We start from the raw sequence: 24,276 nt of genomic DNA, 5'->3' as shown, positions 1-24,276 counted from the left end.
TGGGATTAACCTATTTTATATAAAGTGGTCAAATATAAAGGAGAGAGATGGTTATTTATGGTTTCTAAGGCAATAATAATAAATAGTATCCTAAATACAAGAGAGTTAATTGACATAGAAGAGAAAGAGGAGTTCCAATAAAGTTATAGGAAGGAAGAAAGAATGGATGGTAAAAGTGGAGTTAAAAGAATAAAAGAGGTTCAAGATGGTGGAGGTGAGCAAAAGAGCCTTAAGCTTCAGTGAGGATGAATAAAATGAAAATTAGAAGTTTTACTTGATTTAGCAAGTCGATGTCCTTGAATACCTTTTTAAAGGATGTTCAGATTGGAGAAAAGCAATAGAAAACAGATTGCAAAGGATCAAGAAACTAATGAGAAACTGACCATGAATACATCTAATAGGCTTTAATGTTTTGGATTGAAAGTGCAAGGAAAAAAACGTGTAGCTGGAGCTACAGTGTCATGCAGTTAAAGCACGCAGGTTGAAGGTAGTTAAGGGTCCTGAGAGATCATCTTTTTGTAGTTTACCAAGTGTGATGATTAGGTTTTCAGACTCATGTGTGAGATATGCCTTCTTCAAACCTTTTTATGCTATCAGCACATTGTCTGGCTGACATAAAAAGAGAGAGATTTCTGAAAATATTTTCATGATTGGATATGGGGTGAGAGAGAAAAATACACATCAAAAATTACTGTCAGATTTCTGTTGCTCATTGAGTTGATGGTGCTATCAAGGCTTCACCAGGAAATGGCAAGAGAACACCACAGTTGCAGAAAGAGGATTAATTTGATGTTATGCTTTGTTTCATAGATTACTAGTTACCGTGCCAATATTTATGTTTCCATTCAATCTTTCTTGCAGCACCATAATTTTGTGCTGATAAACAACATACTTGGCCAAAAAAAGACCCTATATTTTTCAGCTTCCTTGGCAGCTAGAGATGGCCAACAGATGTAAGCAGATGTCATTTCGCTGGAATTCCCAATTTTACTCTTTCTTCCTATATGAAATGTGAAGAAAATAGCTGTAGCATCAGTGACTTTCTTGGATCATGGGGAATCTTGAATATGAACTACTTCAGTTTGGACATGGAAAAAAATAAACAATAAAAAAATGATTAAGATCAAATCTCTTAAACTTCAGAACCAAGAATGGGGAGAGAAATGAGAAACGAGGTTCTTTTGTAAAGCAAAATAAATATTTGCTGGATGGGCTAATGAAGAAACTTATCCCACTCTCAGAGTAGATGATCTTTATTATTCCCGGTATTGGGTTATGATAATTACACACCAGTAAACCCATGTGTTTCTCATTGTCCTTTTTCAAATACGATTTTTTGTGGTTGTTAACCTAGTCCTACTTCACTCTCACACACTATTGGCTGTGTCAGAGAAGAAATGTGTCTTTTAGCTTAAAATTTACCGGGTCAATAATAACCTAATCTACACCCAAAGAATGGGATGATAAACACAGAAATTCTGATTCATGAGTTAGATTTAGTGCTCTGATGGAATTAGGGATTTGTCTGTCTAAAAGGGTAGATTACCCGGTATATGGAATGGAGAGTGTGCATGAGTTGGTGTGTGACACAAGAGCCAAAATATGGTAGAATTTTCTTTTAATTCCCATTCTTCAATTTTTTCTCAGTAATTGAAGCTTCTCAGATAACTTAATGTAAACTGATAGAAAAGACACTTCAAAACAATGAAAATACCTTTATCTCATGGCAGAACTTGTTGAAACAAAGTAAATCCAATTTTGTAATTTTGTCTTGTTAATGAAGACTATTTTAGAGGCAGCCTAATAATAATGATATCATGCTTGATTCTCTTTTGGCCCTTGCTTTTGCATCAATTGCTTTCTCTCAAAAGTATAAAAATATTATGTCAAATTTTAGAGTTTTTAAGAGCTTGTGTTTTCATACCAACTTATTTAACAAGTTTAAATAACACCTTTAATTTCTAATTTACTTTCATTGATACGAGTTCAGAGATGCAGAAACCCCAAACATTTACTTACTACTATGTATGATTATATTTTTCTGTGATTATCATCAGGATTTTTCATGATAGTTCAGTTCAATTTTAATGCTACTGCTTTCAAATCCTTAAAAAACTGAATAAGAAAAATGATAATATAATGGTTCTATTATGGTAGAATGGTCAAATTACTATGAGGAACTTATTCAAAAGTATGTTTTTCTCACCAAAATTAAGAATAACTTTGTTATAAATATTGGATTAAGTTTTGAACCACCTAACTTTTTAATGTTTTCAATGTGCTGTTTTGTTTCTTATATAATGTAGACAATTCATTAAGTAACTTTCTCTAATTTTCAAAACAAAACAAATGACAACCCTTAAAATATGGGCATATTACTTCTAATTTTGGCATGAATACTTAAGTTTTAGAGTATTAAACATATAGGGAGAAATTATGAGAGATTTTAAGATATTTACTTAAGTAAACATTAATGTATAAATGTAGTTCTATTGATGTTATTTCATACAATTAAAAAATAAATTTTAGCAACTAACCACTAGTCAACTTTAAGTGTTAACATTTTTCCAATTGTGTATCTTCTAGAATCCCTGGCCAGCAGTTTTTCATCATATTAGCAGCAGAAATATTAGTGTTTTCATAACAGCCATATTTTTCTTGAACCCTGTTACAAATTTTTTCAATTTTTTTGAAATTTCTACAAAATCTTACACATAACATTGTAATGCCTATTTGGCTGAATACATTTTCTCTTAATCTGTTAATTGAAGTTCATGGAAAAGTTGAAGGGGGTTGGTCATGGTGATGAAACAGGAAGGAAGTTGGCAAGGATTTAATATTTTTTTCAAATAATGATATATTCTTTATCTTGGTGAGGAACAACTTTCCAAGAATTTCTTGAATTTCTACATGTCTTCCAAGTGAGGCACTAACTGCTATATTCCTGAGCAGTTTCTGCACTGGAAAATAGAAATAACATTTCTCTTCAGAGCAAAGTGCAGGAATGCTTATTGCCTGGTAAAAAAGATTCAGGTTCTTAAACTCTAGGTTCCCAATCACATATCCTACTGTGTATATGTGTGTAGATATCTATGTGAGACTACCTATATTACCTCCTAAAATAACAGTAAAATAAATGGATAAGGGTATACTGATGCTTGTATTATATTCTGGGCCATGAGTAATAAAATTCTTAACCTCTGACTCAGGAGTCTCATGTTCCTGCCAAAATCCATGAATGCTGTTTGATTAAATCATATACAAATTCAGAATATAATGCCAGGCAAATGGTATAGGCATGTGTCTCTTCAGGATGCTGGTTATGTCCAGGATCAGAGTTTGCATAGCACAGCTTAGATTTTTTGGCAAAATATTAATAAAACTAGAATGAAGAGAGATGGGGTGGTGGGTTTAGACACCAATTTCTAATGTGCAAAAGAACACTAAACATCACATAAAGTCTATGATAAAATGTTGACAAATGATTAAAATAAAAATTTAAAATATATTTATTTCATATTATATATTCAATGTATAAAATATATTTATATAAATTGATATCTAATCTCTATATTAATTATATTAATAACACCAATATTATGTTATATATTATACTAAACTGACATAATAGAGTTATCACTAATAGATTATATATAAATATATAATTTCTCCCTTTGTGGCAACATGAAACAATTGGGGATACCAAATCCAACCTGAACCAGAATTTTTATCTGAGTCTCTGCCTTCCAGCTTGAAGTGCAGTAATGGATCTCAGCTCACTGCAGCCTGGGCCTCCCCTGGTTCACCATTCTCCTGCCTCAGCCCTCCCCGGTAGCTAGACTACAGGCTCGGCCACTCCTCGGCCTCGCTAGTTTTAGTAGAGAGACGGGTTTCACCGTGTTAGCCAGATGGTCTCGACCTCCTGACCTTCGTGATCCGCCTCGGCCTCGCCTCCCAAAGTGCTGGATTACAGGTTTGAGCCACCGCCCAATACCTTTGTCGCCCGGCTGGTTTTTGTATTTTTAGTGGAGACGGGTTTCACCATGTTAGCCAGGATGGTCTTGATCTCCTGATCTCGTGATCCACCCGTCTCGGCCTCCCAAAGTTCTGGGATTACAGGCTGAGCCACCAAGGCCTCGCCCTTGAACCAGAATTTTTATTATGTCTACCACCTTTCTCTGGGTGTGGACTTGGCTATTTTGGTCTGGTAAATTTTTTTTTTTGAGATCGAGTTCTGCTCTGTGCCCCAGGCTGGAGTGCAGGAGCGCCGATTCGCTCACTGCAAGCTCCTCACTCGGTTCACGCCGCATTCTCCTGCCTCAGCTCTCCCAAGTAGCTGGGACTACAGGGCCTGCCACTGCCCCTGCTAATTTCTTGTATTTTTAGTAGAGACGGGTTTCACTCTGTTAGCCAGGATGGTCTCTCATCTCCCATTCCTCGTGATCCACCTGTCTCGCCTCCCAAAGTGCTGGGATTACAGGCTTGAGCCACCGCGCCCGGCCTGGTCTGGTAATTTTTATCTGAAAGACGCATTTCTTCTCTGACACAGCATGTCGTATATGAGATTAAAGTAGAAATAGGTTAATTACCATAAATATATATATATAAAAGACATGTTACATATTTATTTAATAGGTATTGCATATTTATATATAAAATATATATTACATACTTAAATACATATATATTATATATGTATTATATACGACATATTTGTTTAAAATATTAAAATTTTTAAAATTGAGCTCTTCTTTTTCCAGTATTTGATTGTAATATGAGTTGGGCAAATTCCAAGTATTTTCCCTCCTGTTTTTTTTTTTTTTAAATATGTATAATTCCTGTACCTTTAGAGTCCTGATTCTGATTGCCAGCAGCTGTAGTCAAGAGCCCACCTTAGCTTTCACAGCCCAGCTCTCTATGGTATGGGAAGGCTCTTGACAAAGGAAGAACTGGCAATGCAGCAGACTTGTGTAGGTGAGTGGAGGGGCAAAGCAAAAGCAAACACTAAGTAACATATGTTAGTTATTATATGTTCTATATGACAAAGGCCTTCTAATGTATAGTCAGTTTCACTGATTTGTAGCAATTTATGTAATTTTAAAAATATATCATCTATTATTACTTTTAATACAGCTAATTTGCAAATCAGTAAGCCATTCACAGAAAATAAAGGTTTTATTAAAGGTCTCATGTACAGACACCTGTATTTTTATGACAATGGCATCTTCAAGACATCCTTATTATTATACTCTTAATACAGCTTGTAGATGGTCATTAAATTAGCAAGAATTGCCTACATTATGGCTGTTCTTTGAAAAGAATCCCCTTGAGGAATGTTAGCTTACTACTTGGAAGAGATATCAGGACGGCTTCATGGCTCTTAGCTGATGATGTATGTTCGCTGCTACATCTGATAGACCTGACTTCAAAATTTTAACTATCTTCTAGTTTCTGAACAAAATATTAAGATGTTCTGAGTTGCAAATTAGAAGTACCTGTATTGTAATATATAATGACAATTTTATGTAGTTACAAAACTTCCAAAATCTCAGTTTTTATTTAGTTTCTTTATTATAATATTCTAATTAATAAGTACCATTTTTAAAATTACTCTGTTTCTATAAATATATTTTACCTTTGTCCAATAAAATGACCATTCCTCATTAGTTCAGGATTCCTTGAACCATTAACTTTGATGCTGTACTTCAGACATGTTTAAGGCATTATTGGTCTTTACCTTATCACATTTCTTTATCTTGTAGATTGTAATTACCTCCAAACTTTTGAACTACTTAAAAAATTCAGGTTTAAAAATATTTCTCTTTTATTTCCTTAATCATTATTTAATTAAACTGATTTTTTAAAAGTATGGTAAGGTTTACAGGATAAATATTCAATTATTCTAGAAGACTTGCTCTACAATTGAGGCAAGTACTTTATTAATAAAAGTAGGTAATTAGTGACGATAAAAATAAATATCACACAAAACTGAAAAATTCATTTGTAATGCTAAATGAAACAAGTTGTCAAGGGAGATAAAGCAAGCACTTAATAATGTGCAAAATAGAGTCTATCTTTATAAATAATTTATAATAATGAAAAATAATATTTTTGCTAAACTTTGAAGACTACTGGGAAAACATTTTTGTTTGGGCATGATGGCTCATGCCTGTAATCCCAACACCCTGGGCTGCTGAGGTGGGCGGATCGCTTGAGGCCAGGAGACTGAGACCAGCCTGGGCAACAGAACAAGATCCCCAACTCCACACACACACACACACACACAAATTTAATTAGCTGGGACTGTAATCCCAGGTACTTGAGATCTGAGGCAGGAGGATCACTTGAGCCCAGTAGTTTGAGGCTGCAATGAGTTATGATTATACCACTGTGCTCCATTCTGGGCAACAAAGCAAGACCCTATCTCTAAATAAAATGAATAAAACATTTTTTATTTTTTAAATTGTATACATAATTGTCCATATTTAAGGGATAGGTTTGATATTTTTATACATTAACCAATATGTAATTATAAAGCAGATTATTTAGGGTATCCATCTCTTCAAACATTTATCATTTCATTGTGTTGGGAACTTCTAAATCTTCTCTTTTAGCTATTTTTAAATATACAATAAGTTATTGTTAGCTATAGTTACACTACTGGGCTATCGAACAATATTATTTATTCCTCCCATCTAACTGTATGTGTTTACCCATCAACCAATCCCTCTTTATCCCCTCCTCAACCCTTCCTAGCCTCTGGTAACTATCATTCTACTCTCTACTCCAATAGGTCAAATTTTTTAGCTTCCATATATGAATCGGAACATGAAATATTTGTCTGTGCCTGGCTTATTTCACTTTACATAATGTTCTACAGTTCCATACATGTTTTTGCAAATGACTTGATTTTATTTTATTTTTAATGGAAGAAGAGTATTTCCTTGTGTGAAGAAAATACATATATTTTCTTCATTCATTATTCTGTTGATGAAGTTGTAGGTTAATTCCATCTCTTAGCTATTGTAAATAGTGCTTCAGTAAACATGGAGATGCAGGTATTTCTGACACACTGATTCCTTTTCCTTTGAATAAATACCCAGTAGGGGAATTATTGATTGCATGAAATCCAGTTTCCATAAAATTATTTTTAATTTTTTAAGAAACCTTCACACATTATGTTCCACAATGACTGTACTAATGTACATTCCCACCAACATTGTACTAGGGTTTTCTTTTCTCCACCTCTTTATTAGCATTTGTTATTTGTCTTTTTCATAATAATTCTAACAGGAGTGAGGTGATACCTCATTCTGGTTTTTATTTGCATTTCCTTAACAATTGGTGATACTGAGCATTTTTTCACGTACCTGTTGGCCATCCATAAGTTCTTTTTTTTTTTTTTTTGAGACGGAGTCTTGCTCTGTCACCCAGACTGGAGTGTAGTGGCGCTATCTCGGCTCACTGCAAGCTCCGCCTCCTGGGTTCACGCCATTCTCCTGCCTCAGCCTCCGGAGAAGCTGGGACAACGGGCGCCCGCCACCACGCCCGGCTAATTTTTTGTATTTTCGGTAGAGATGGGGTTTCACTGTGTTAGCCAGGATGGTCTCCATCTCCTGACCTCGTGATCCACCCGCCTCGGCCTCCCAAAGTCCTGGGATTACAGGCATGAGCCACCACGCCCGGCCCATAAATTTATTTTTGAGAAATGTTTATTCAGATCCTTTGCACACTGTTTAATGCTTTTTTTTTTTTTCTTTTTTTTCTTTTTTTTTTTCTGTTTCATTGTTTGAGCTCCTTGTGTATTCTGGATATTAGTCCCATGTCAAATGAATAGTTTGCAAATATTTTCTGCCAATTTTTATGTTATCTCTCCATTCAGTTGGTTGTTTTCTTTGCTGTACAGAAGCTTTTCATTCAATATAGTCTCATCCATTAATTTTTATTGCCTATATTTTAGCTAAAAAAATCTTTGCCTAGACCAATTTTTTAAAGTTGTCCTCTATGTTTTCTTATAGTGTTTTTTTAAGTTTTTGGTCTTACATTTAACTCTTTAAATGATTTTGAGTTGAATTTTTTAGATGGTGAGATATAGGGGTCTAGGTTCATTCTCCTGTGTATGGATATCCACTTTTCCCATCAGCATTTATTGAAGAAACTGTCCTTTCCCCACTGAATGTTCTTGGCTCCTTTGTCAAAACTCAGTTGGTTGTAAATACGTGGATTCATTTCTGGGTTGTTTGTTCTGTTCCATTGGTCTGTGTGTGTGCTTTTATGCTGGTACCATGCTGCTTTAGTTACTATACTTCCACAGTATTGGTCTTTGTGTCTGTTTTCATGCTAGTACCGTGTTGCTTTGGTTACTATAGTTCTGTTGTATATTTTGAACTCTGATAGTGTGATGCCTCCAATTTTGTTCTTTTTGTTCATTATTACTTCAACTATTCAGAGTCTTCTGTGGTTCCATACACATTTGAGGATTGTTGTTTCTATTTCTACGATAAATGTCATTGGTATTTTAGTGGGGATTGCATCGAATCTGTAAATTATTTTAGGTAGTATGGTCATTTTAACAATATTAATTCTTCCAATACATGAGCATGAGATGTATTTTCCTCTGTGTCCTCTTCAATTTCTTTCATCAGTGCTTTTCAGTTTTTGTTATAGAGGTCTTCCACTTGCCTGGTTGAATGTATTTTAAGGTATTTTATTTTTCTCGTAGCTGTTGTAAATGAGATTTCATTCTTATTTTAAGCTAATTTGTGATTGGTATATAGAAACACTACTGATTTTTTGTATATTGATTTTGTATCCTGCAACTTTACTTTTTAATGTCTCCTTTTTCATTTCTTATTTTATTTATTTGGGTCTTCTCTCTTTAATCATTTATTAATGTATCCAGAAGTTTATCATTTTTTTATTTTCAAAAACTTGATTTTTTGATCAAATTTTTTATCCCTATTTTTTTAGTTGTGCTCCATTCTTTTTATTTCTTTCCTTCTACTAATTTTGTGTTATATTGTTCTTAATTTTCTAGTTTCCTGACGTGCATCTTTAGGGTGCTTAAAATCTTTCTACATTTGTATGTAGTTTTCATTCCTACAAACTTTCCTCTTACATTGTCTTTGCTGTATTCCATAGGTTTCAGTATGTTATATTTCCATTTTCTTTTTAAAATTTTGTCCTTAATGTCTTTGTTGACCCAACAGTCATTCATGAGCATGTTTTTTATTTTCCATGTATTTGTGCATTTTCAAACTTCCTCTTTTCTTGATTTCTACTTTTAATCCATTGTAGTCTTACAAGATAGTTGATATAATTTTCATTTTTTAAAAAATTATTGAAACTTATTTTGTAGGCTAATATATAGTCTATCCTGAAGAATGTTCCATGTGCTGATGAGAAAATGTGCGTTTCATAGTTGTTAGTTGAAATGTTCTGTAAATGTCTGTTAGGTCTACTTGATCTAAGATGCAATTTAAATCCATGTTTCATCCTTCATTTTCTGTCTAATTTGTTCAATGTTGAGAGTGCCATGGTGAATCCACCAACTATTATTGTATTAGAGTCTGTTTCTCCCAATATTGTCTAAAAATGTTTGCTTTATATAGCAGAGTGCTGCAATGCTGAGTGCATATATACCTAGAATTGTTACATCTTCTTGATGAATTGATATTTTTATCATAACATAATGACCTTGTCTATTTTTAGAGTTTTTAAAATTTAAAGTCTATTATATATAAGTATAGCTACTCCTGCTCACTTTTAGGTTCCATTTGCAAGGGATGTTTTTTCATCTCTTCATGTTTATATGTGTCTTTACAGGTAAAGTGGGTCTCTTGTAGGCCGTATTCACAGTATTTTTCTATTCAGCCAGTCTGTATCTTTTAATTGAGAAATGTAATGTGTTTGCATTCCAGATGATTAATAGGGACGAACATATTCCTGTCATTTTGTTAGCTGTTTCCTGGTTGTTTAGTATATCATTCGTTCCTTTCTTCCTCTCTTATTGTTTATCATTGCAGTTTAGTGGTTCACTGTAGTGGTAATGTTTAACTCCATTCTCCTTCCTATTTGTGTATCTGCTCTATGAGTGAATTTTATACTCTAGTGTATATTCATGATGGTATTAATAGTTATCATCTTTTGACTTCCAAATGTAGGACTCTCTTACCCATTTCCTGTAGAGTCAATGTAGTGGTGAGGAATTCTCTCTGTTTTTGCTTAAGAACACTTTAATTCTCCTTTGGTTTTAAGGGTAGCTTTGCTGTGAATAATATTCTTGGCTGACAGTTTTTGATCCTTTTAATACTTTGAATATATCATCCCATTCTCTCATGCTCTGTATGGTTTCTGTTGACAATTATGCTGTTAGTCTTACAAGAATTCCTGAGGGTCATGTGTAACTTGACACTTATGCTGTTTTTAGAATTCTCTCTTTGACTTTGGCCTTTGAAAGTTCGACCATAGTGTGCTTTGAAGAAGACATTTTTGCATTGAATCTATTTGATAACGCTTAAACATCCTGTATTTAGATGGTTATATCTCTTACAAGAGTGGTGAAGTTTTCTGGTATTTTTTTGTTAGATTTTCTGTGACTTCATTCATATCTTCTGCAACTCTCAAAAGTCAAATATTAATTCACTGTATAGAGTCCTGTATGTCATGTAGTCCTTATTTATTCTCTTTTATTCTTTATTTTTTTTTTGTCTGATTGGTTTATTCAAAAAAAAAACAAAAAACCTGTCTTCAGGTTCAGACATTCTCTTTTCTGCTTGATCTAGTTTACTATTGAAGTTCTCAATTCTATTTTTTGTTTCATTCATTGAATTATTCAGTTCCAAGATTTCTGTTTAGTTCTTTTTCATGACAACTATCACTGAATTTCTCATTCAGATCATGAATTGTTTTCCTTTTTTTTTTTTTTTTTTTTTGTCAACTTTCTCTTAATTTTTCATTCAGATCATGAATTTTTTTCTTTTTTTTTTTTTTTTTTTTTGGTAATATTCATCTGTGTTTACTTGTATCCATTTGACTTTCTTTAATATCATTATTTTGAACTTTCACTTATTTTACAGATTTCATTTCTACTTGGATCTGTTATTGAAAAATTATTGTGTTCCTATTTTGTTTCTTTGCCTTTTTACTTTTCCTGTTTCCTTACATATCTGCACATTTACTTTTCTTGTTTCCTTACACTGATATCTGCATATTTCTTACAATTTTATGGATTGACTTTCATAGGAAATACACTTTTCTATAGCTGTGTCTATATTGTTGGTTGGGCAGGGTGCTTTGGCTTTGAATTTAGGTGGGTGCAGTACAATAGTCTTTGTATGATTTGTTTGGCTGTGATCAGTTTAGTGATATCTGAGTTTCTCAGTAGCACAGGCTGCAGTTTTTAATGGAGGTTGTGGCAAGGCTTTGCTGGGGATGCTAGGTGAACTAGAGAAAGCAGAAGAGAGAATATCTGAACTTAAACACAAGTCTTCTGAAATAACTAAATCAGACCAAAACAAAAACAACAACAAAAAAGATTAAAAATGAGGTAAGTCTATGTGACATTTAACACATCATACTTTGACCAACTATTTGAATTTTGAGAGATTCAGAAGAAGAAGAGACGGGCAAAGTCATTGAAAACTTATTTAACAAAGTAACAGGGGCTATGGCAGGCAGGCATATTAGTCCTTAGGCTTTCAGGTGACTCAAGTGGGCTCTGTTGGTGGAAAATCTGGGCAGGCCAATCCTTGGGCCTCCGGACAGCTTGCTCAAGTGTCACTAGTGACAACGATGGACTGTGTGGAAGAGCAGGTCCTTGAACTCCTGGGAAGTGTGCATAGCAGTGGCAGTGGCAGTAGCATCAGCAGGTCAACCTGCTGGCCCCTGAGCAACATGTGTGGGGTGTCACTGGTGGCAGTGGCCAGCTGGGTAGTCCAATCCCCAGGCTCCTAGGTCATATATGCAGGTGGATAATGGTGGTGGTAGTAGCTGTAGATTGAGAAAACTGTCCTCCAGGTCCCAGGGAGGCATGGGTGGGCATTGGCAGCAGGTAGGGTGGGTTATGGTGCACACAGGCGCAATGGGCAGGGTGGGCCTGTGTTCGGGCTCCCAGTAGCCACACATGGGCAATAGCTACCAAGAAAACATTTTGTTTTATGTTTAGCAACAGGCATTACTATTTGCTAACAGGATATGTCACAATAAGATAATATAAACAAGAGTTTTATCAATTAAATGAACATTTATTCACTTTCAAAATTAATTTTACTTTTAAATCATGCAACACATTTTTGCTATAAAATGAGAATTCAATTTATATATGAGAAATTATATGAATTCAGACACTCAGAAATTATAAATATAAAAATATTTATTTTTCCTTTTGAAAGTGTATATACTCTATGACCACTCCTTATAGTTTTATTTTTCAGTCTTAGTAAGAAAGAACATTCTGAGAAAATTAATAATAAACAAATTGATCAGGGCACTTGATAAAGGAATTGGTAGTAATAAATATGTTCTTATCACTAACAAACATAGGATATACACTAACAAGCATGTTAACCTAAATAGGTTATACTGACATACTATTAGAACCTTTAATAATTGTAATACTCTCAAATCCCAATTCTCATCTAGCTTTTGTATATATAAAGTAGGTAGAAGAAATATGTTTCTGGAACTCGAGAACACTATGTCAGCCTTAGTAAGAATTCAGAGTCTTTAGTGTACTCTTTATAACTGGAAAACAAAAAAAGTTGAGGTGAAGAAAATGAGACTACATTAATAGTAGCTGGGAAAACAGAACAGATTATGTAAGAGAGAGATTCCTGGAGACATGCAACATTTAGAGAATGTATAAGATAAATATATAGCAGGCCGGGTGTGGTGGCTCAAGCCTGTAATCCCAGCACTTTGGGAGGCCGAGACGGGCGGATCACGAGGTCAGGAGTTCGAGACCATCCTGGCTAACACGGTGAAACCCCGTCTCTACTAAAAAATACAAAAAACTAGCCGGGCGAGGTGGTGGGCACCTGTAGTCCCAGCTACTCGGGAGGCTGAGGCAGGAGAATGGCGTAAAAACCCGGGAGGCGGAGCTTGCAATGAGCTGAGATCCGGCCACTGCACTCCAGCCTGGGCGACACAGCGAGACTCCGTCTCAAAAAAAAAAAAAAAAAAAAAGATAAATATATAAATATATAGGATACAGAAGACACTGGCTGGAGAATGTAACCAGAATAAACTTGATAAATTCTCACAATATCTTTTAGTTTGCACTGGTCTTTTAATAATAATATATTAAGACTTGTATTCCTTACCCACACAAATAACCTAAGTGGCATTTTAGGCACTACTGCAAGTCTAAGAGAAAGGATTACTGTATGGAAGCAGAAATAACTTTCAACATCATTCAAAGTATACCACATGAGCAAGGATAAAGCCCACTTTTCTCCTCAATTGCTTCAAATAAAAACAATCTATGTGGTCCTTTGTGATATGAAAATTATTTTACAAATTTAAGTTGTCATCTCTGCATCTATGAAGGTATACATAGGAAAACAAACTTGAAATGCCTTTGGAAGAGTACAGAGGGTTAGAAAATGATGTATTGTTTATATCCAATTTAAGCTTACTTTGTAACTGCATATTTGCTCAGAAGTGTTGGGGAAGTTTTATTCTCTTCTATCATGTTTTTAAAAAAAACTCTGTCCAGATAAATATATAGGGTTTACATTAAAAACAGATGAAATTTTTTTCATAATCCTTAATGGATTAAGTTGAGTTTGAAGTATTGGTCTGCAGGAGAATCTATTGAATAGCTTAAGGGAAGGTCATCAGAATTATCTAGTTAGAAATAGAAGACATTGGAGTAGTTGTACAATTTGACCAGACGTTGGGCAGGAAGAGAGGTAGAGAAAGAGAAACAGTATACAGACTGTAGAATAGTAGTTGTTGACTAAGTAACAAATAGCTCTCTGAGAAAATAGAGTTAAATGTCTCCATCTTGCCCTTGCAAAAAAACTTCCACTGTAAAGCACAGAGTTACAATGAGAAAACACACTTTGAATGACTCTGATTATGTCCATCTTGTGGGAAGATCTGGGGCATCTGGTAGGGATGTGATTGTGCCTCAGGCACAGGTAACTTTGAGCCGGCTGTGCTCCAGAGCAGTCTACTCCAAGTGCAGACTCTACGATTATGCATCACTGTGATGAGCATCACTCAGGAGACTGCTAGTACCATAGAATTCCAGGACCCACTTTGACCTCCTGAATCAAGATCCACAATTTAACAAGATTTCAGGAAGATTTGTATGCACATTATAGTATGAGAAGCACTGCTCTAGAGAGTATATGCAACTGCTGACTAATTGCTTCTCCCCTGACACTCGTCAATTCAGCATGAGCAATAAATCCTATAGTTACTTATCTCTGTTGTCTCACCTGTTCTCTCCTTTGGCATTAATGCCTGTGAGCCAACCAAGACCAGAGAGAGGTATAAGCTCCCTAGGCTGGTGCCCTGAGAATTGGCTGGTTCCCAACAATTTAAGCACTTGATACCTACAGGTGATTCTCTCTGCTCTTTCATCACCTTGAGGGGTGATACAATAAGACCTTAACAGAATATACTTCTTGACTTTATTAGGCGATATAAAAATGTCTAACTAAGCATTTCCTAACAAAATACCACAGGCTTACGCAAATGAAAATGTTTCATTTTTCGTAGAAAATAATGGCTAATGGAGCATTTTCTTTAGAGATCAAGAAAAATGTTATTAATATATTTATATGAACCACATGAATAAATATGTTAGTATATTAATTAGATAGTGCTTCTTGGTTCTAAATGGAAATATTATGCTATTAATGTTTAATGCTCAGTGAATGAAAATAATTCACAACCAAGCTGTTTAATGTCTCATTTTCTGCTTGCAAGTCTTAAGTAAGTTTTTACATGTTATAGTAAAAGATCTTGTCAGAACTTCTTATTTCCTAGGGAGCTAGCAAATGATAATAAATGCACTTACAAAAAAGTTTCAAACTCTAGTAATTGTCTTTAATAAATTGTCTTTCTGCTCCCTCTTAGTCTATCCACCATACTCATTAAAGAGAGGCTTCCATATTGAGAGCCCAGAAATCAATCTAAGTACATTCTCCATAATCAATTGCACCCAATGGGATATTCTTCATGTAATAAATACTTACATGGATTGTATCATAATGGCATTGGGGCCCATTATTTAACAGCCTTTCCTCTTTTGAAGAGATATTGGTCTGGAAATTTTCCAGTAGAGAAAGATTTTCAGAATAATGCATTTTCATTGAAATTCTGTGCTTTGTGTAAAGTTAGAAATGAAAAAACATAAATCATTTTCTACTAACCTAAAAATGCAGTAAGAATGGAGGTTTTATTAAACATAGGTACTCTGCAGATAAAAATGTATCATGTCAACTGTAAAATGAGGAGAATTATGAAAATTAAATAGCTTTCATTCACTTGAGAGAACACCCCCTTTTTAAAGTCTAAAAGGTAGGTAGTTATTAGCTAATTCAGAAATCACAATGTTTTAAATGTAAAAATGAAAAAATGTTACTTTTATTGTAGTTACTAAAAAGCAAGGGTTTGATGTAAAATTATTTTTGAATATGTTTACATAAACTAATTACTAAATATTTCAGAAGTGACTTTCCAGATTAATATAGTTATTTGAGGATAATTTAAACCAATACCACAGTTATGAATAATTAATATAAACATTAATTGAAAATTTAAAACTTACATTTATAAGCAACAAAATAGCTGATGATTCATAGAATGTATTTCTCAGTATTATAATAACAAATTATCATTTTTTTACAAATGGAAGTGATGGGACTATATAAGAAATTGTATACGCTAAACAGATGTTCTTATACTGATAACTTTCTGTTGTTAGAGTTGTTGAATTGCTTCCTACAAACTCGCATAAACATAAATAATTTTAAAAAGAATATTTTCCAATTATGATAAACAATACTTCTAGAAAGCCCTATGTAAATATATATAGTACAGTCATTGAAACTTGTAGTTCTAGATATTAATAACTAATGAAGAAGAGCTAAGAACATCTTGATTGAAAATTTCCGAGATTAGCTCAGACAAGGCTCCTATGAAATACTGCTGAAATATAAAATTTAAATAGTCCTTTGTAGCATTCTGCAGAACAGACTAGCTACCACAGCAATAACATTGCATGAAAATCAGTGATGCTAAATATTAATGTTACTGGAAACAATCTAGACAATTCAATGAGATCATATGCAGACTAGGAGCAAGTGTATCTTTATCTTAAGTCCACTTAAGTTTCCCCTCACTCTTGTGACAGACTCTGATGAAAGCAAGGGGAACAATGATAAGGTTGCAATCACCTGAACTAGAAGAAGCAGGCATCTGGTCCTACCTCATTCCTAAGCTTTTGCCTCTACAATGACTAAAACAATTTTAAATCCAATGTGGCACATTTCTGGACAATTCTCTAAAATTACTGATAACTTAAAGCAGGACAAATTTAAGAATTAGAGCCCAACATCATGGAACACATTATCATCTTACTGTTGTTTCTATTCTTACTCACCGGACTGTTTAGATAATTGATGGGGCTTCTAATTTGCTCTAGATTTTGTCGATCCTATATCCCAGTTTTTAAAATTGGACTCTCATTTTTGCCTGTTTCTGAAACCTTCAGTCTCTACATTGGAAATGGCTTAATTCCCAGACTCTAGGATTGGGGTATTTCCCTATCCTTACCCAACTTGTTAATTTCCAAGGGACTGGAGCCTGTGCTTGAATCCCAGTCCAGTGGCAGAGATTTTGCTACTTGATTTTTCCCTTAAACTCATATATACTTCTGACTCTTGAATTTCTCATTTCTATGGTCTGACTCTTGGACCTGCTAACATAATCTGTCTGTGAAGTCTACCACCCCTCAGGTACTTTTATGCCCTTTGAATATCATGCCAGACTAAATTATCTCCTATGAAATTGGTTATTTTCTCCAGTAAATATGATTTAGATGGTGGGTTATCATACCGTCCCTTCCTAGTTATGAAATTATGTAATGAAATTATGTCAGAGGCAGGAAGTCCCGGCACAAATTGAATTCCATTCCATAGGAATATAAAGAAAAACAGATGCTTGAGAAATTTTAGAGATCTCCTAGAAGATTAAGAAGATCCTCTCAATCCTCTGACAAACTAAAAATGGCTTAACTTGGACATGAAAATGTGCTATTGAGATATGTTATTTCAGGGAGCATGATTGACTGCTATACACTGCATCTACCCTGCCTCCGGGCCGTAGCCCCACTTCCTGTAGGATACTTCCAGTCAATAACTAAGGTTGGCAGGTATATTAAGGCAGGACCATTCCTACGAGCAACTTTGCCCTGAGTGTTATTCAACCAACTAAGACTTTTCTTAAAATGGTACTGCAATCCAAGATTCCTCCTCCTCAATCCTCCTTTCTACCCCATCTCCTCCACAGGGGTTAGTTCTAAATTGCAGTCTTATGCTTTCCCCTCCTCTAATTTCTCTCATTTATCCTTATATAAAATTTCCCCAGAACATCACCTGCACAGTTATTTTTGTCTGGTGTCTGCTGCTCAGAGGACCCAAACTAACTGAAGCATGGCAGTGATAACAACAGCATTTAGCAAACACATTTTATAAAATTTCTTGTTATTAAATTATATATTTCTTATCCACTCTTTGTAAGTTTAAACAAAATAAGAAATTTTATATTTAGTATTTTATGTTTGCTGTTCTGGAATTTTGTTTCTGGTGACATAAAATAAGTCATTAATTTATACTAAAGCACTTATCTGATTGGATTCTAATGGGACTACAGATGATCGTTGACTTAAACAATGGTTCAGCTTATAGTTTTTCAAGTTTACAATAGATTTATCAACATGTAGCAACTGTATACATTTAAAACTAGTCAGGATTTAAAATAAATCTGTTAATTTTCATGAAATTATGCTTGGCTTTAAGTCACTGTATGTTTTAAAGCAATGAAATGAAGACTACACTTAAAATCTTGCTAATTCACATAACAACATTCTACTGTATATTCATGGCTATAAATAAATATTCTATAATTAAAGGAATGCTCTCCCCTAGTTAAAAATAGCAACATTTTATCTTAAATCAGAGATTAAGGTCCCAACTAAAGAAAGTATCAGGAAAAGATTCAAATAGTTCAATTATAATATGCAATTGTACTTATTTGCATAAAAATTAACACAAGGAAAATATTAAAAATGTCTCTGAGCTATGGAATTAGTAAGCATTCTAAATATACAGTGTTTGAAAATACTTCCCAACAATATATTAAATACAAGTTAAGTAGAAGTGATGGAATTTCAATTGGAATTAAACTATGGAAAGCAGCTGCAAAATTATCTGTAATTTTTTTCTAAATATTTAGAAAAGAACATAAACAGTAACATAATGATTTGCTTTTTGACACTATCCTTAAATGTCCATCTCATACAATTAAGCAGTAGAAAATATTATTATGTACAGTATCAATGTTGGTGTTATTACTTCTACTTTTTATTGCTGAGGAAACAAGACGGGTATATGTTTGGTGTTTTCTTAAGCCACAAAATTTAATCTTTAAATTCCTAATCAGAGAAGAGAATGTTAAAATTTAATTCAGAAGAACTTTGTAAAAATAAGATCTTTTGAAAGCCAACTCAGAAATCAACATAACTTACCATTCTCCCACATTGTGAATTCAAAGTAGTTTTCTCTTCCTTATAGAGAAAATAGTAAAGAATGTTTTTGGCTTTTCTTCTATTTTCTTATACGTGACTCATACAGAATACCATATTTATAGGATGGACATTTTTCTGAGTAAAATTTCCTGCTTTTAACTCTCCCCCTAAACCAGAAAATACTTTGTTTTCGTTATGGTCTGAATTTCTTATTTGTATGTTATTCTATAATATTCTTTCATGTGTGGTTTATCTCATCTGTGTCATTGATTTTCTACTATCTACATTTGAGACATAATAAAATGTCTTTAATTCATAATATATTCATAATATATTTTTATCAGCAGTGTGCATAATAATTAAGGCTGCTGAAAGATAGATTTTTTAATTAATGTCTGTCAATGTGATAAATTCCCATAAACAAACTCTACCTCTAGAAGGGATATTTATGCAAGCCTATAATGTTCCCCTAAACATAGAAATCCCCATCTTTTTAACATATTGTAATCACATTCATCAACAAGGTACAACAGTCTTTAGTTAAAAAATAAATGAGATAAAATAAAGGGAGAAAAAAACTAAAAACATTGACAAGTGTAAAAGACTAATGTAAAGAAATTAATCTTTCACAAACTTGTGTTCACTCAATTACTCTGAGCATGTTGTAATCAATTCTAAAGGTCTGTGCTATAACGAAATGACAATTTGTTTCTAAGTCATTACTCAGGGGTTTACAAATTTAAAATGTCCTTAATTTTATTTTAATGAGACATAAAATTATAAGTTCCCTGTCCTCTTAGGTGGTGAACTTAGAACAATAGTTAAATGTTATTTCCACACTAGGCCTAAATACTAAATGGGTGGCTCGAGATTTGTGATCCCCAGAGAAGGAAAGCAAGAGAAGTAGAGAATCACTTGATATGTGCCACCTGGAATTTGAAGGACACAGGATCTAAAGTCCAACACTTTCCTTTTGAAAAACATATAAAAGTACATTGCTGACTGGATCTGCAAAACGCAGAGAGATGCCTGGGATGGGGGCAGCCCCCATTCCAAAGACTTAGTCAAAGAAGTTTATCCTGTGGGTATAGAGACACCAAGGAAAGCAGCTGAACGTGAAATGTCTTTCAAAGACTGGGGTCAAGGGATCCATGTGTGAAAGCAGAGTGAATCCAATCACAAAAGGCTATGGGAGGTATACCAAAGGAACTCAAGAAAGTCTCTTTAATAATCATTTAAGGATGGATAAGGGAAACTAAAACTCCACATATGTAAATAAAGTTCAAATTTCACTGTGAGAAATGAGTTTCACAATTAGAGGCAGTTAATGCTACAGTTTTCTTCTTCCTTATAGGTTTATAATGTGCTATTGAGGAGAATTATTGCTTTGAGGGTAAGAGTGTATATGTTTGCAGGTGTGGTATGCACACATTTGATATAACAGTCATGAGATGGATACTGGGAAAAATAAAGAGACATGTGTGCTACTCACAGAGCTGAGAAAATGTTGTAAAATGAATGAGACTACTAGGGTTCATGTCCACCACTGGTTCCATTGGACTTGGACTAACAAAGAACACCATAAAACACCTATTGTATGGCTTTATTATTCTAAAGTAGCTAACTTATTTTGAAGACAATTTGTTTAGGATGGGAGTAGATATTCCTTTATTTGATCAACAAGTATTTACTGGGGACCTATTATGTTCAAGGCAAAACTAAAATATAGATGAAGATTACTGCTCTCATACGGTCACATTCTATTCTGAGAGATATAGCTGTTGTCATGCTGTGAAGAAAAAAGACAGGCAAAAGGGATATAAACAATAATATTTTCACAATAAAAGCAGATGCTATTTTCAACAGGATGGACAGGGAAACTCGCCCAGGTAAGGCGGCAAGTTAACACTAACAATATGCAAATATTTAGCAACTTCTGAGGCATATTCAATTTACTATATAGATAGATGCCTAATTAATTATGAAGACTGCTGCTAACAGGCTTTACTGAATTTCAGCCCTGCATAAGAATAGTCTAACAAATGTGAGAGTGATCCCTGTAGATGTCTGGGGGCATGAGTCAGACAGGCATAGGAAAGAGTAAATGCATAGATCTTAGGGATGTTCCTGGCTTGGTAAGTGTGAAGACCAGCAAGAACACAAACTTGGTGGAACCTCAGTGGGAAGGGGTAAAAGTAAAAGATGAGAAGCTCACAGAGATAGCTGGGGGTCAGATCCTACAGGACTAATAGGCCAAGCATGTAAGAGCTTTGGATTTTTTTTCTGAAAATAGTGTCCAAAGGACTACAATTATATTTTTAAGGAATCACCCTAAAATTATGTGGTGAAAATAACTTTATGAAGACAAGAGAAAAGAACAAAAAGGAATATAGAATTATTATAAATTATTGAATTGAGAAATTATAGTAATGCAGAGCAGGATACAAGCAGGAGTTGTTGAGACACAATTGGCTTTAACGTATGTTTAAGGCTAGAATATGTCATAGAAAAACATTTGATAAAACTATAGCCTTTTGTTAACCTCCCCCCAAAAAATCAGGGTTAATTCTTCTGGTGAGTAATAAACAACTCTCCATGAGAATGCAGGTTTTGATCAATAGGAGTTTTATTACTTGGCACAGGTAAGGAGGACACTGGGAGTATTATCTAAAGTGGTATCTCCTGGCGGGAAATGGACAGGAGGGTTTTATGGGCAATGGAGAGGGGAGAGGGTGCACCATTGTATGCAGGGGAGGCATCCTAGTGGTGCAGAATCAGTGAGTCATTGTGCCAGCACGCAAGTTGCGTGTTATAGTAATGAAGCCATAACTCTCACGCAGGAGGGGAGACTTTTGTATGCTTATGAGGAAAATTCATTGAGGTCTATCTATTTTGCTGAGGTCTGTCAGAAGCTAGTTCCAACCAACTAGGTAACTGCATTTCACACAGAGTATGGGAAAAAACAGGCTGCAGCACAGGAGGCTGCGAAACAGGCTGATTGCTAAAGTTGATTAAATTCCTATAATCCCTGGAGAATCTCCTGCTTTGCTTACGCTATGATTGCTTGGAAGTCAGACTATGTGCTTTGAGCACATGTAGTTCTGAGGGAAGAGGGTGGAAAAGGTCAGGTTATTAGTGTGGGTTGACAAAAATGGAAATAGTAAAAATTCACTTTTAGGGCCAATTACTGTTAACTATGACCACAATAATGCTGCTGCCTAACAAGCCATCTGCAAACCCTCAAGAAGTGTTTATTAATCAAACATCTGTAAGTCAGCTGGTGGGCAGGTGGGGAGTCTTTCAAATATTCATAAACAGCTAGTGTGTCAGAAGGAGGCTTCCTAGGCTGAAGTGACCTCTGCTGGGCAACTCAGCTCGGCTCTGCATGGACTCTCCCTCTGAGTTCCAAGGAGAAAACAGAAAAGTACAAGAACTTTTAAAAAAGTCTTTCTTTGTACTATGTTTACTAACTCCTCATTGGCCAAAGCAAGACACATGAACGAGGCTAGAGTCAAAGGGGAGGAGACTGAAAAATTAAAAGGCAGTGAGAATACAGAGAGCCAGATTGGAGGCATTAACAAAAACAACCTTTAAAGTGCCTTGTAAGCTGCAAAAATCATGAGTGTTGCTCAAATTGTTTCTCAAAGGTCAATTAAGACTTTAGAGCCAACAATAAAAGGTTTGGGGCTAAGACCTCATCTTCCCAATATGCCTATCATTAGAAATGGCTTCAAGGTAGCTGTGTCAGGGGTCCCCCAGACCACCCCCAGGCTCAAGAATTGGCTAGAAGAACTCACATGACTCATACGCACTCACATGACTGTTATACTCATGGTTATAGTTTATCGTAGCAAAATGATACAGATTAAAATGAGCAAAGGGAAAACTGCGGAGTAAAGTCCAGGGGAAACCAGATCAAGTTTTCAAGTGTCCTCTCCCAGTGGAGTTGCATAAATAAACTTAATTTTCTCAGTAATGATGAGTGATGAGTGGCAGTCCAAGCAAAGTGTTGTTAGCTGGGGTAGATTACTTGAGCCTTGGTGTCTACAGTTTTTACTGAGGGTCACATAGTCATTGCAGCACTTGTGATTGACTTCATTTACTCAGAGCAAAAACAGGAGCTCATTATATATTACATTGTAGATGTAAACTATCTGATCAAACTGGCACCATATGGCCCAAGGCCACAGGCATACAAAAGCAGGTGCTCATTATAAATAACATTGTTAGCTTAAACGATCTGATAAAATTGGAACAGTGTTGCCGCGAATCTCAGGCACATAAAAATATTCCTATCAGGCATGACATTCCAAAGACACAGAGCTTATTTCTAAGAGCTGGACAGTCCTCACAAAACCTTTCTTGGGAAGGTACAGAGTGTGCACAACCAAGGCCTGCTGAGTTAACATTTTCTAGCACAGTAGTCAACAATAAAATAAGGCCAACTGGGATAGGTCAAGCTGAAAAGCCCATAAACAAAGCAAGATAATGATCCATAAAAATACTTGTAGCCCAGAAGACTATTATTTGAGGGAATTGCTTTAATTAATTAATTAATTAATCAAATACAAGCTCGTTTGCTAAAATCCTTTAATTTGCTGCTTTTCAATATCTTTCCCTGATGAATGACTCAAATATATACTATAAGAAAAGTGAATGTCATTGTACTTTATGTCATTCATTGTAGTGTTTGACTCTTTGGTATAACAGTTTAGTGTTCACTGTAAATAATGATATCTAAAATAAATCTATCAGACTGTTTCATATCCCATATGAAAACACACCACACACACACACACACACATATGCATATATATATATAGTTTACTGGAAGATATTAAGGAAACCTAAATAAATCAAGAGATATCTCTTGTTTATGAGTAGAAAGATGAATAGAATAAAGATGTCAATTTCTGCACATTGACACATAAATACTTTGTAACTCCAAACAATAGGCTAACATCAATTGAACAGCTTTAGTAAGATATAATTTACGTGTAATAACTGCATACATTTAAAATATCCAACTTGATATTTGACAAATATTTATACACATGAAACTATCACTGAAATATTGATGATGCATATTTGCATCACACCCAGAAGTTTTCTTATGTCCCTTCCTAATCCATATCTCTTCAGTCTCTCTCCCTCCAAACAAAGACTGGTTTACTTTTTACGCTATCAATTAGTATGCATTTTTTACAAATTTATGTGAGTTTTACAATTTTCTAAGTGTCTATATAGTATGATTTCAATCAAACTCTTTTTCTAGTTTATTTTACTCACAATTACCTCAGGATCCATCCATGTTTTGCATGTGTTAACTGATTTTTTTAATGATTCCATAATAGTCCATTTTATGGGTTTACCACATATTGTTCATCTATTACTTCCTGGTGGACACTTTTTTTAAATTCCAGGTTTTGGGCCATTACAAATAAAGCTACTATAACCTTTGGGTACAGGTCTTTATGTGGACATGTACTTTCTATCTCTTAGGTAAATGTCTA

The 24,276-nt window shown here is 34.5% G+C and overlaps 1 non-coding gene across 1 annotated transcript; it reads left to right on the top strand.

Moving 5' to 3' along the window:
* Window positions 1–510: 510 nt before the first annotated feature.
* On the top strand, window positions 511–615 carry LOC116269341. Its single transcript, XR_004176814.1, has one exon. It is a non-coding gene; the product is annotated as a small nucleolar RNA U13 (small nucleolar RNA).
* Window positions 616–24,276: the final 23,661 nt, after the last annotated feature.

This window comes from Papio anubis, chromosome 10, assembly GCF_008728515.1.
Source record: "Papio anubis isolate 15944 chromosome 10, Panubis1.0, whole genome shotgun sequence".
Taxonomy (NCBI): domain Eukaryota; kingdom Metazoa; phylum Chordata; class Mammalia; order Primates; family Cercopithecidae; genus Papio; species Papio anubis.
The sequence above is the reverse complement of the archived record's forward strand: the minus strand, read 5'-3'. Positions and strand labels throughout refer to the sequence as shown.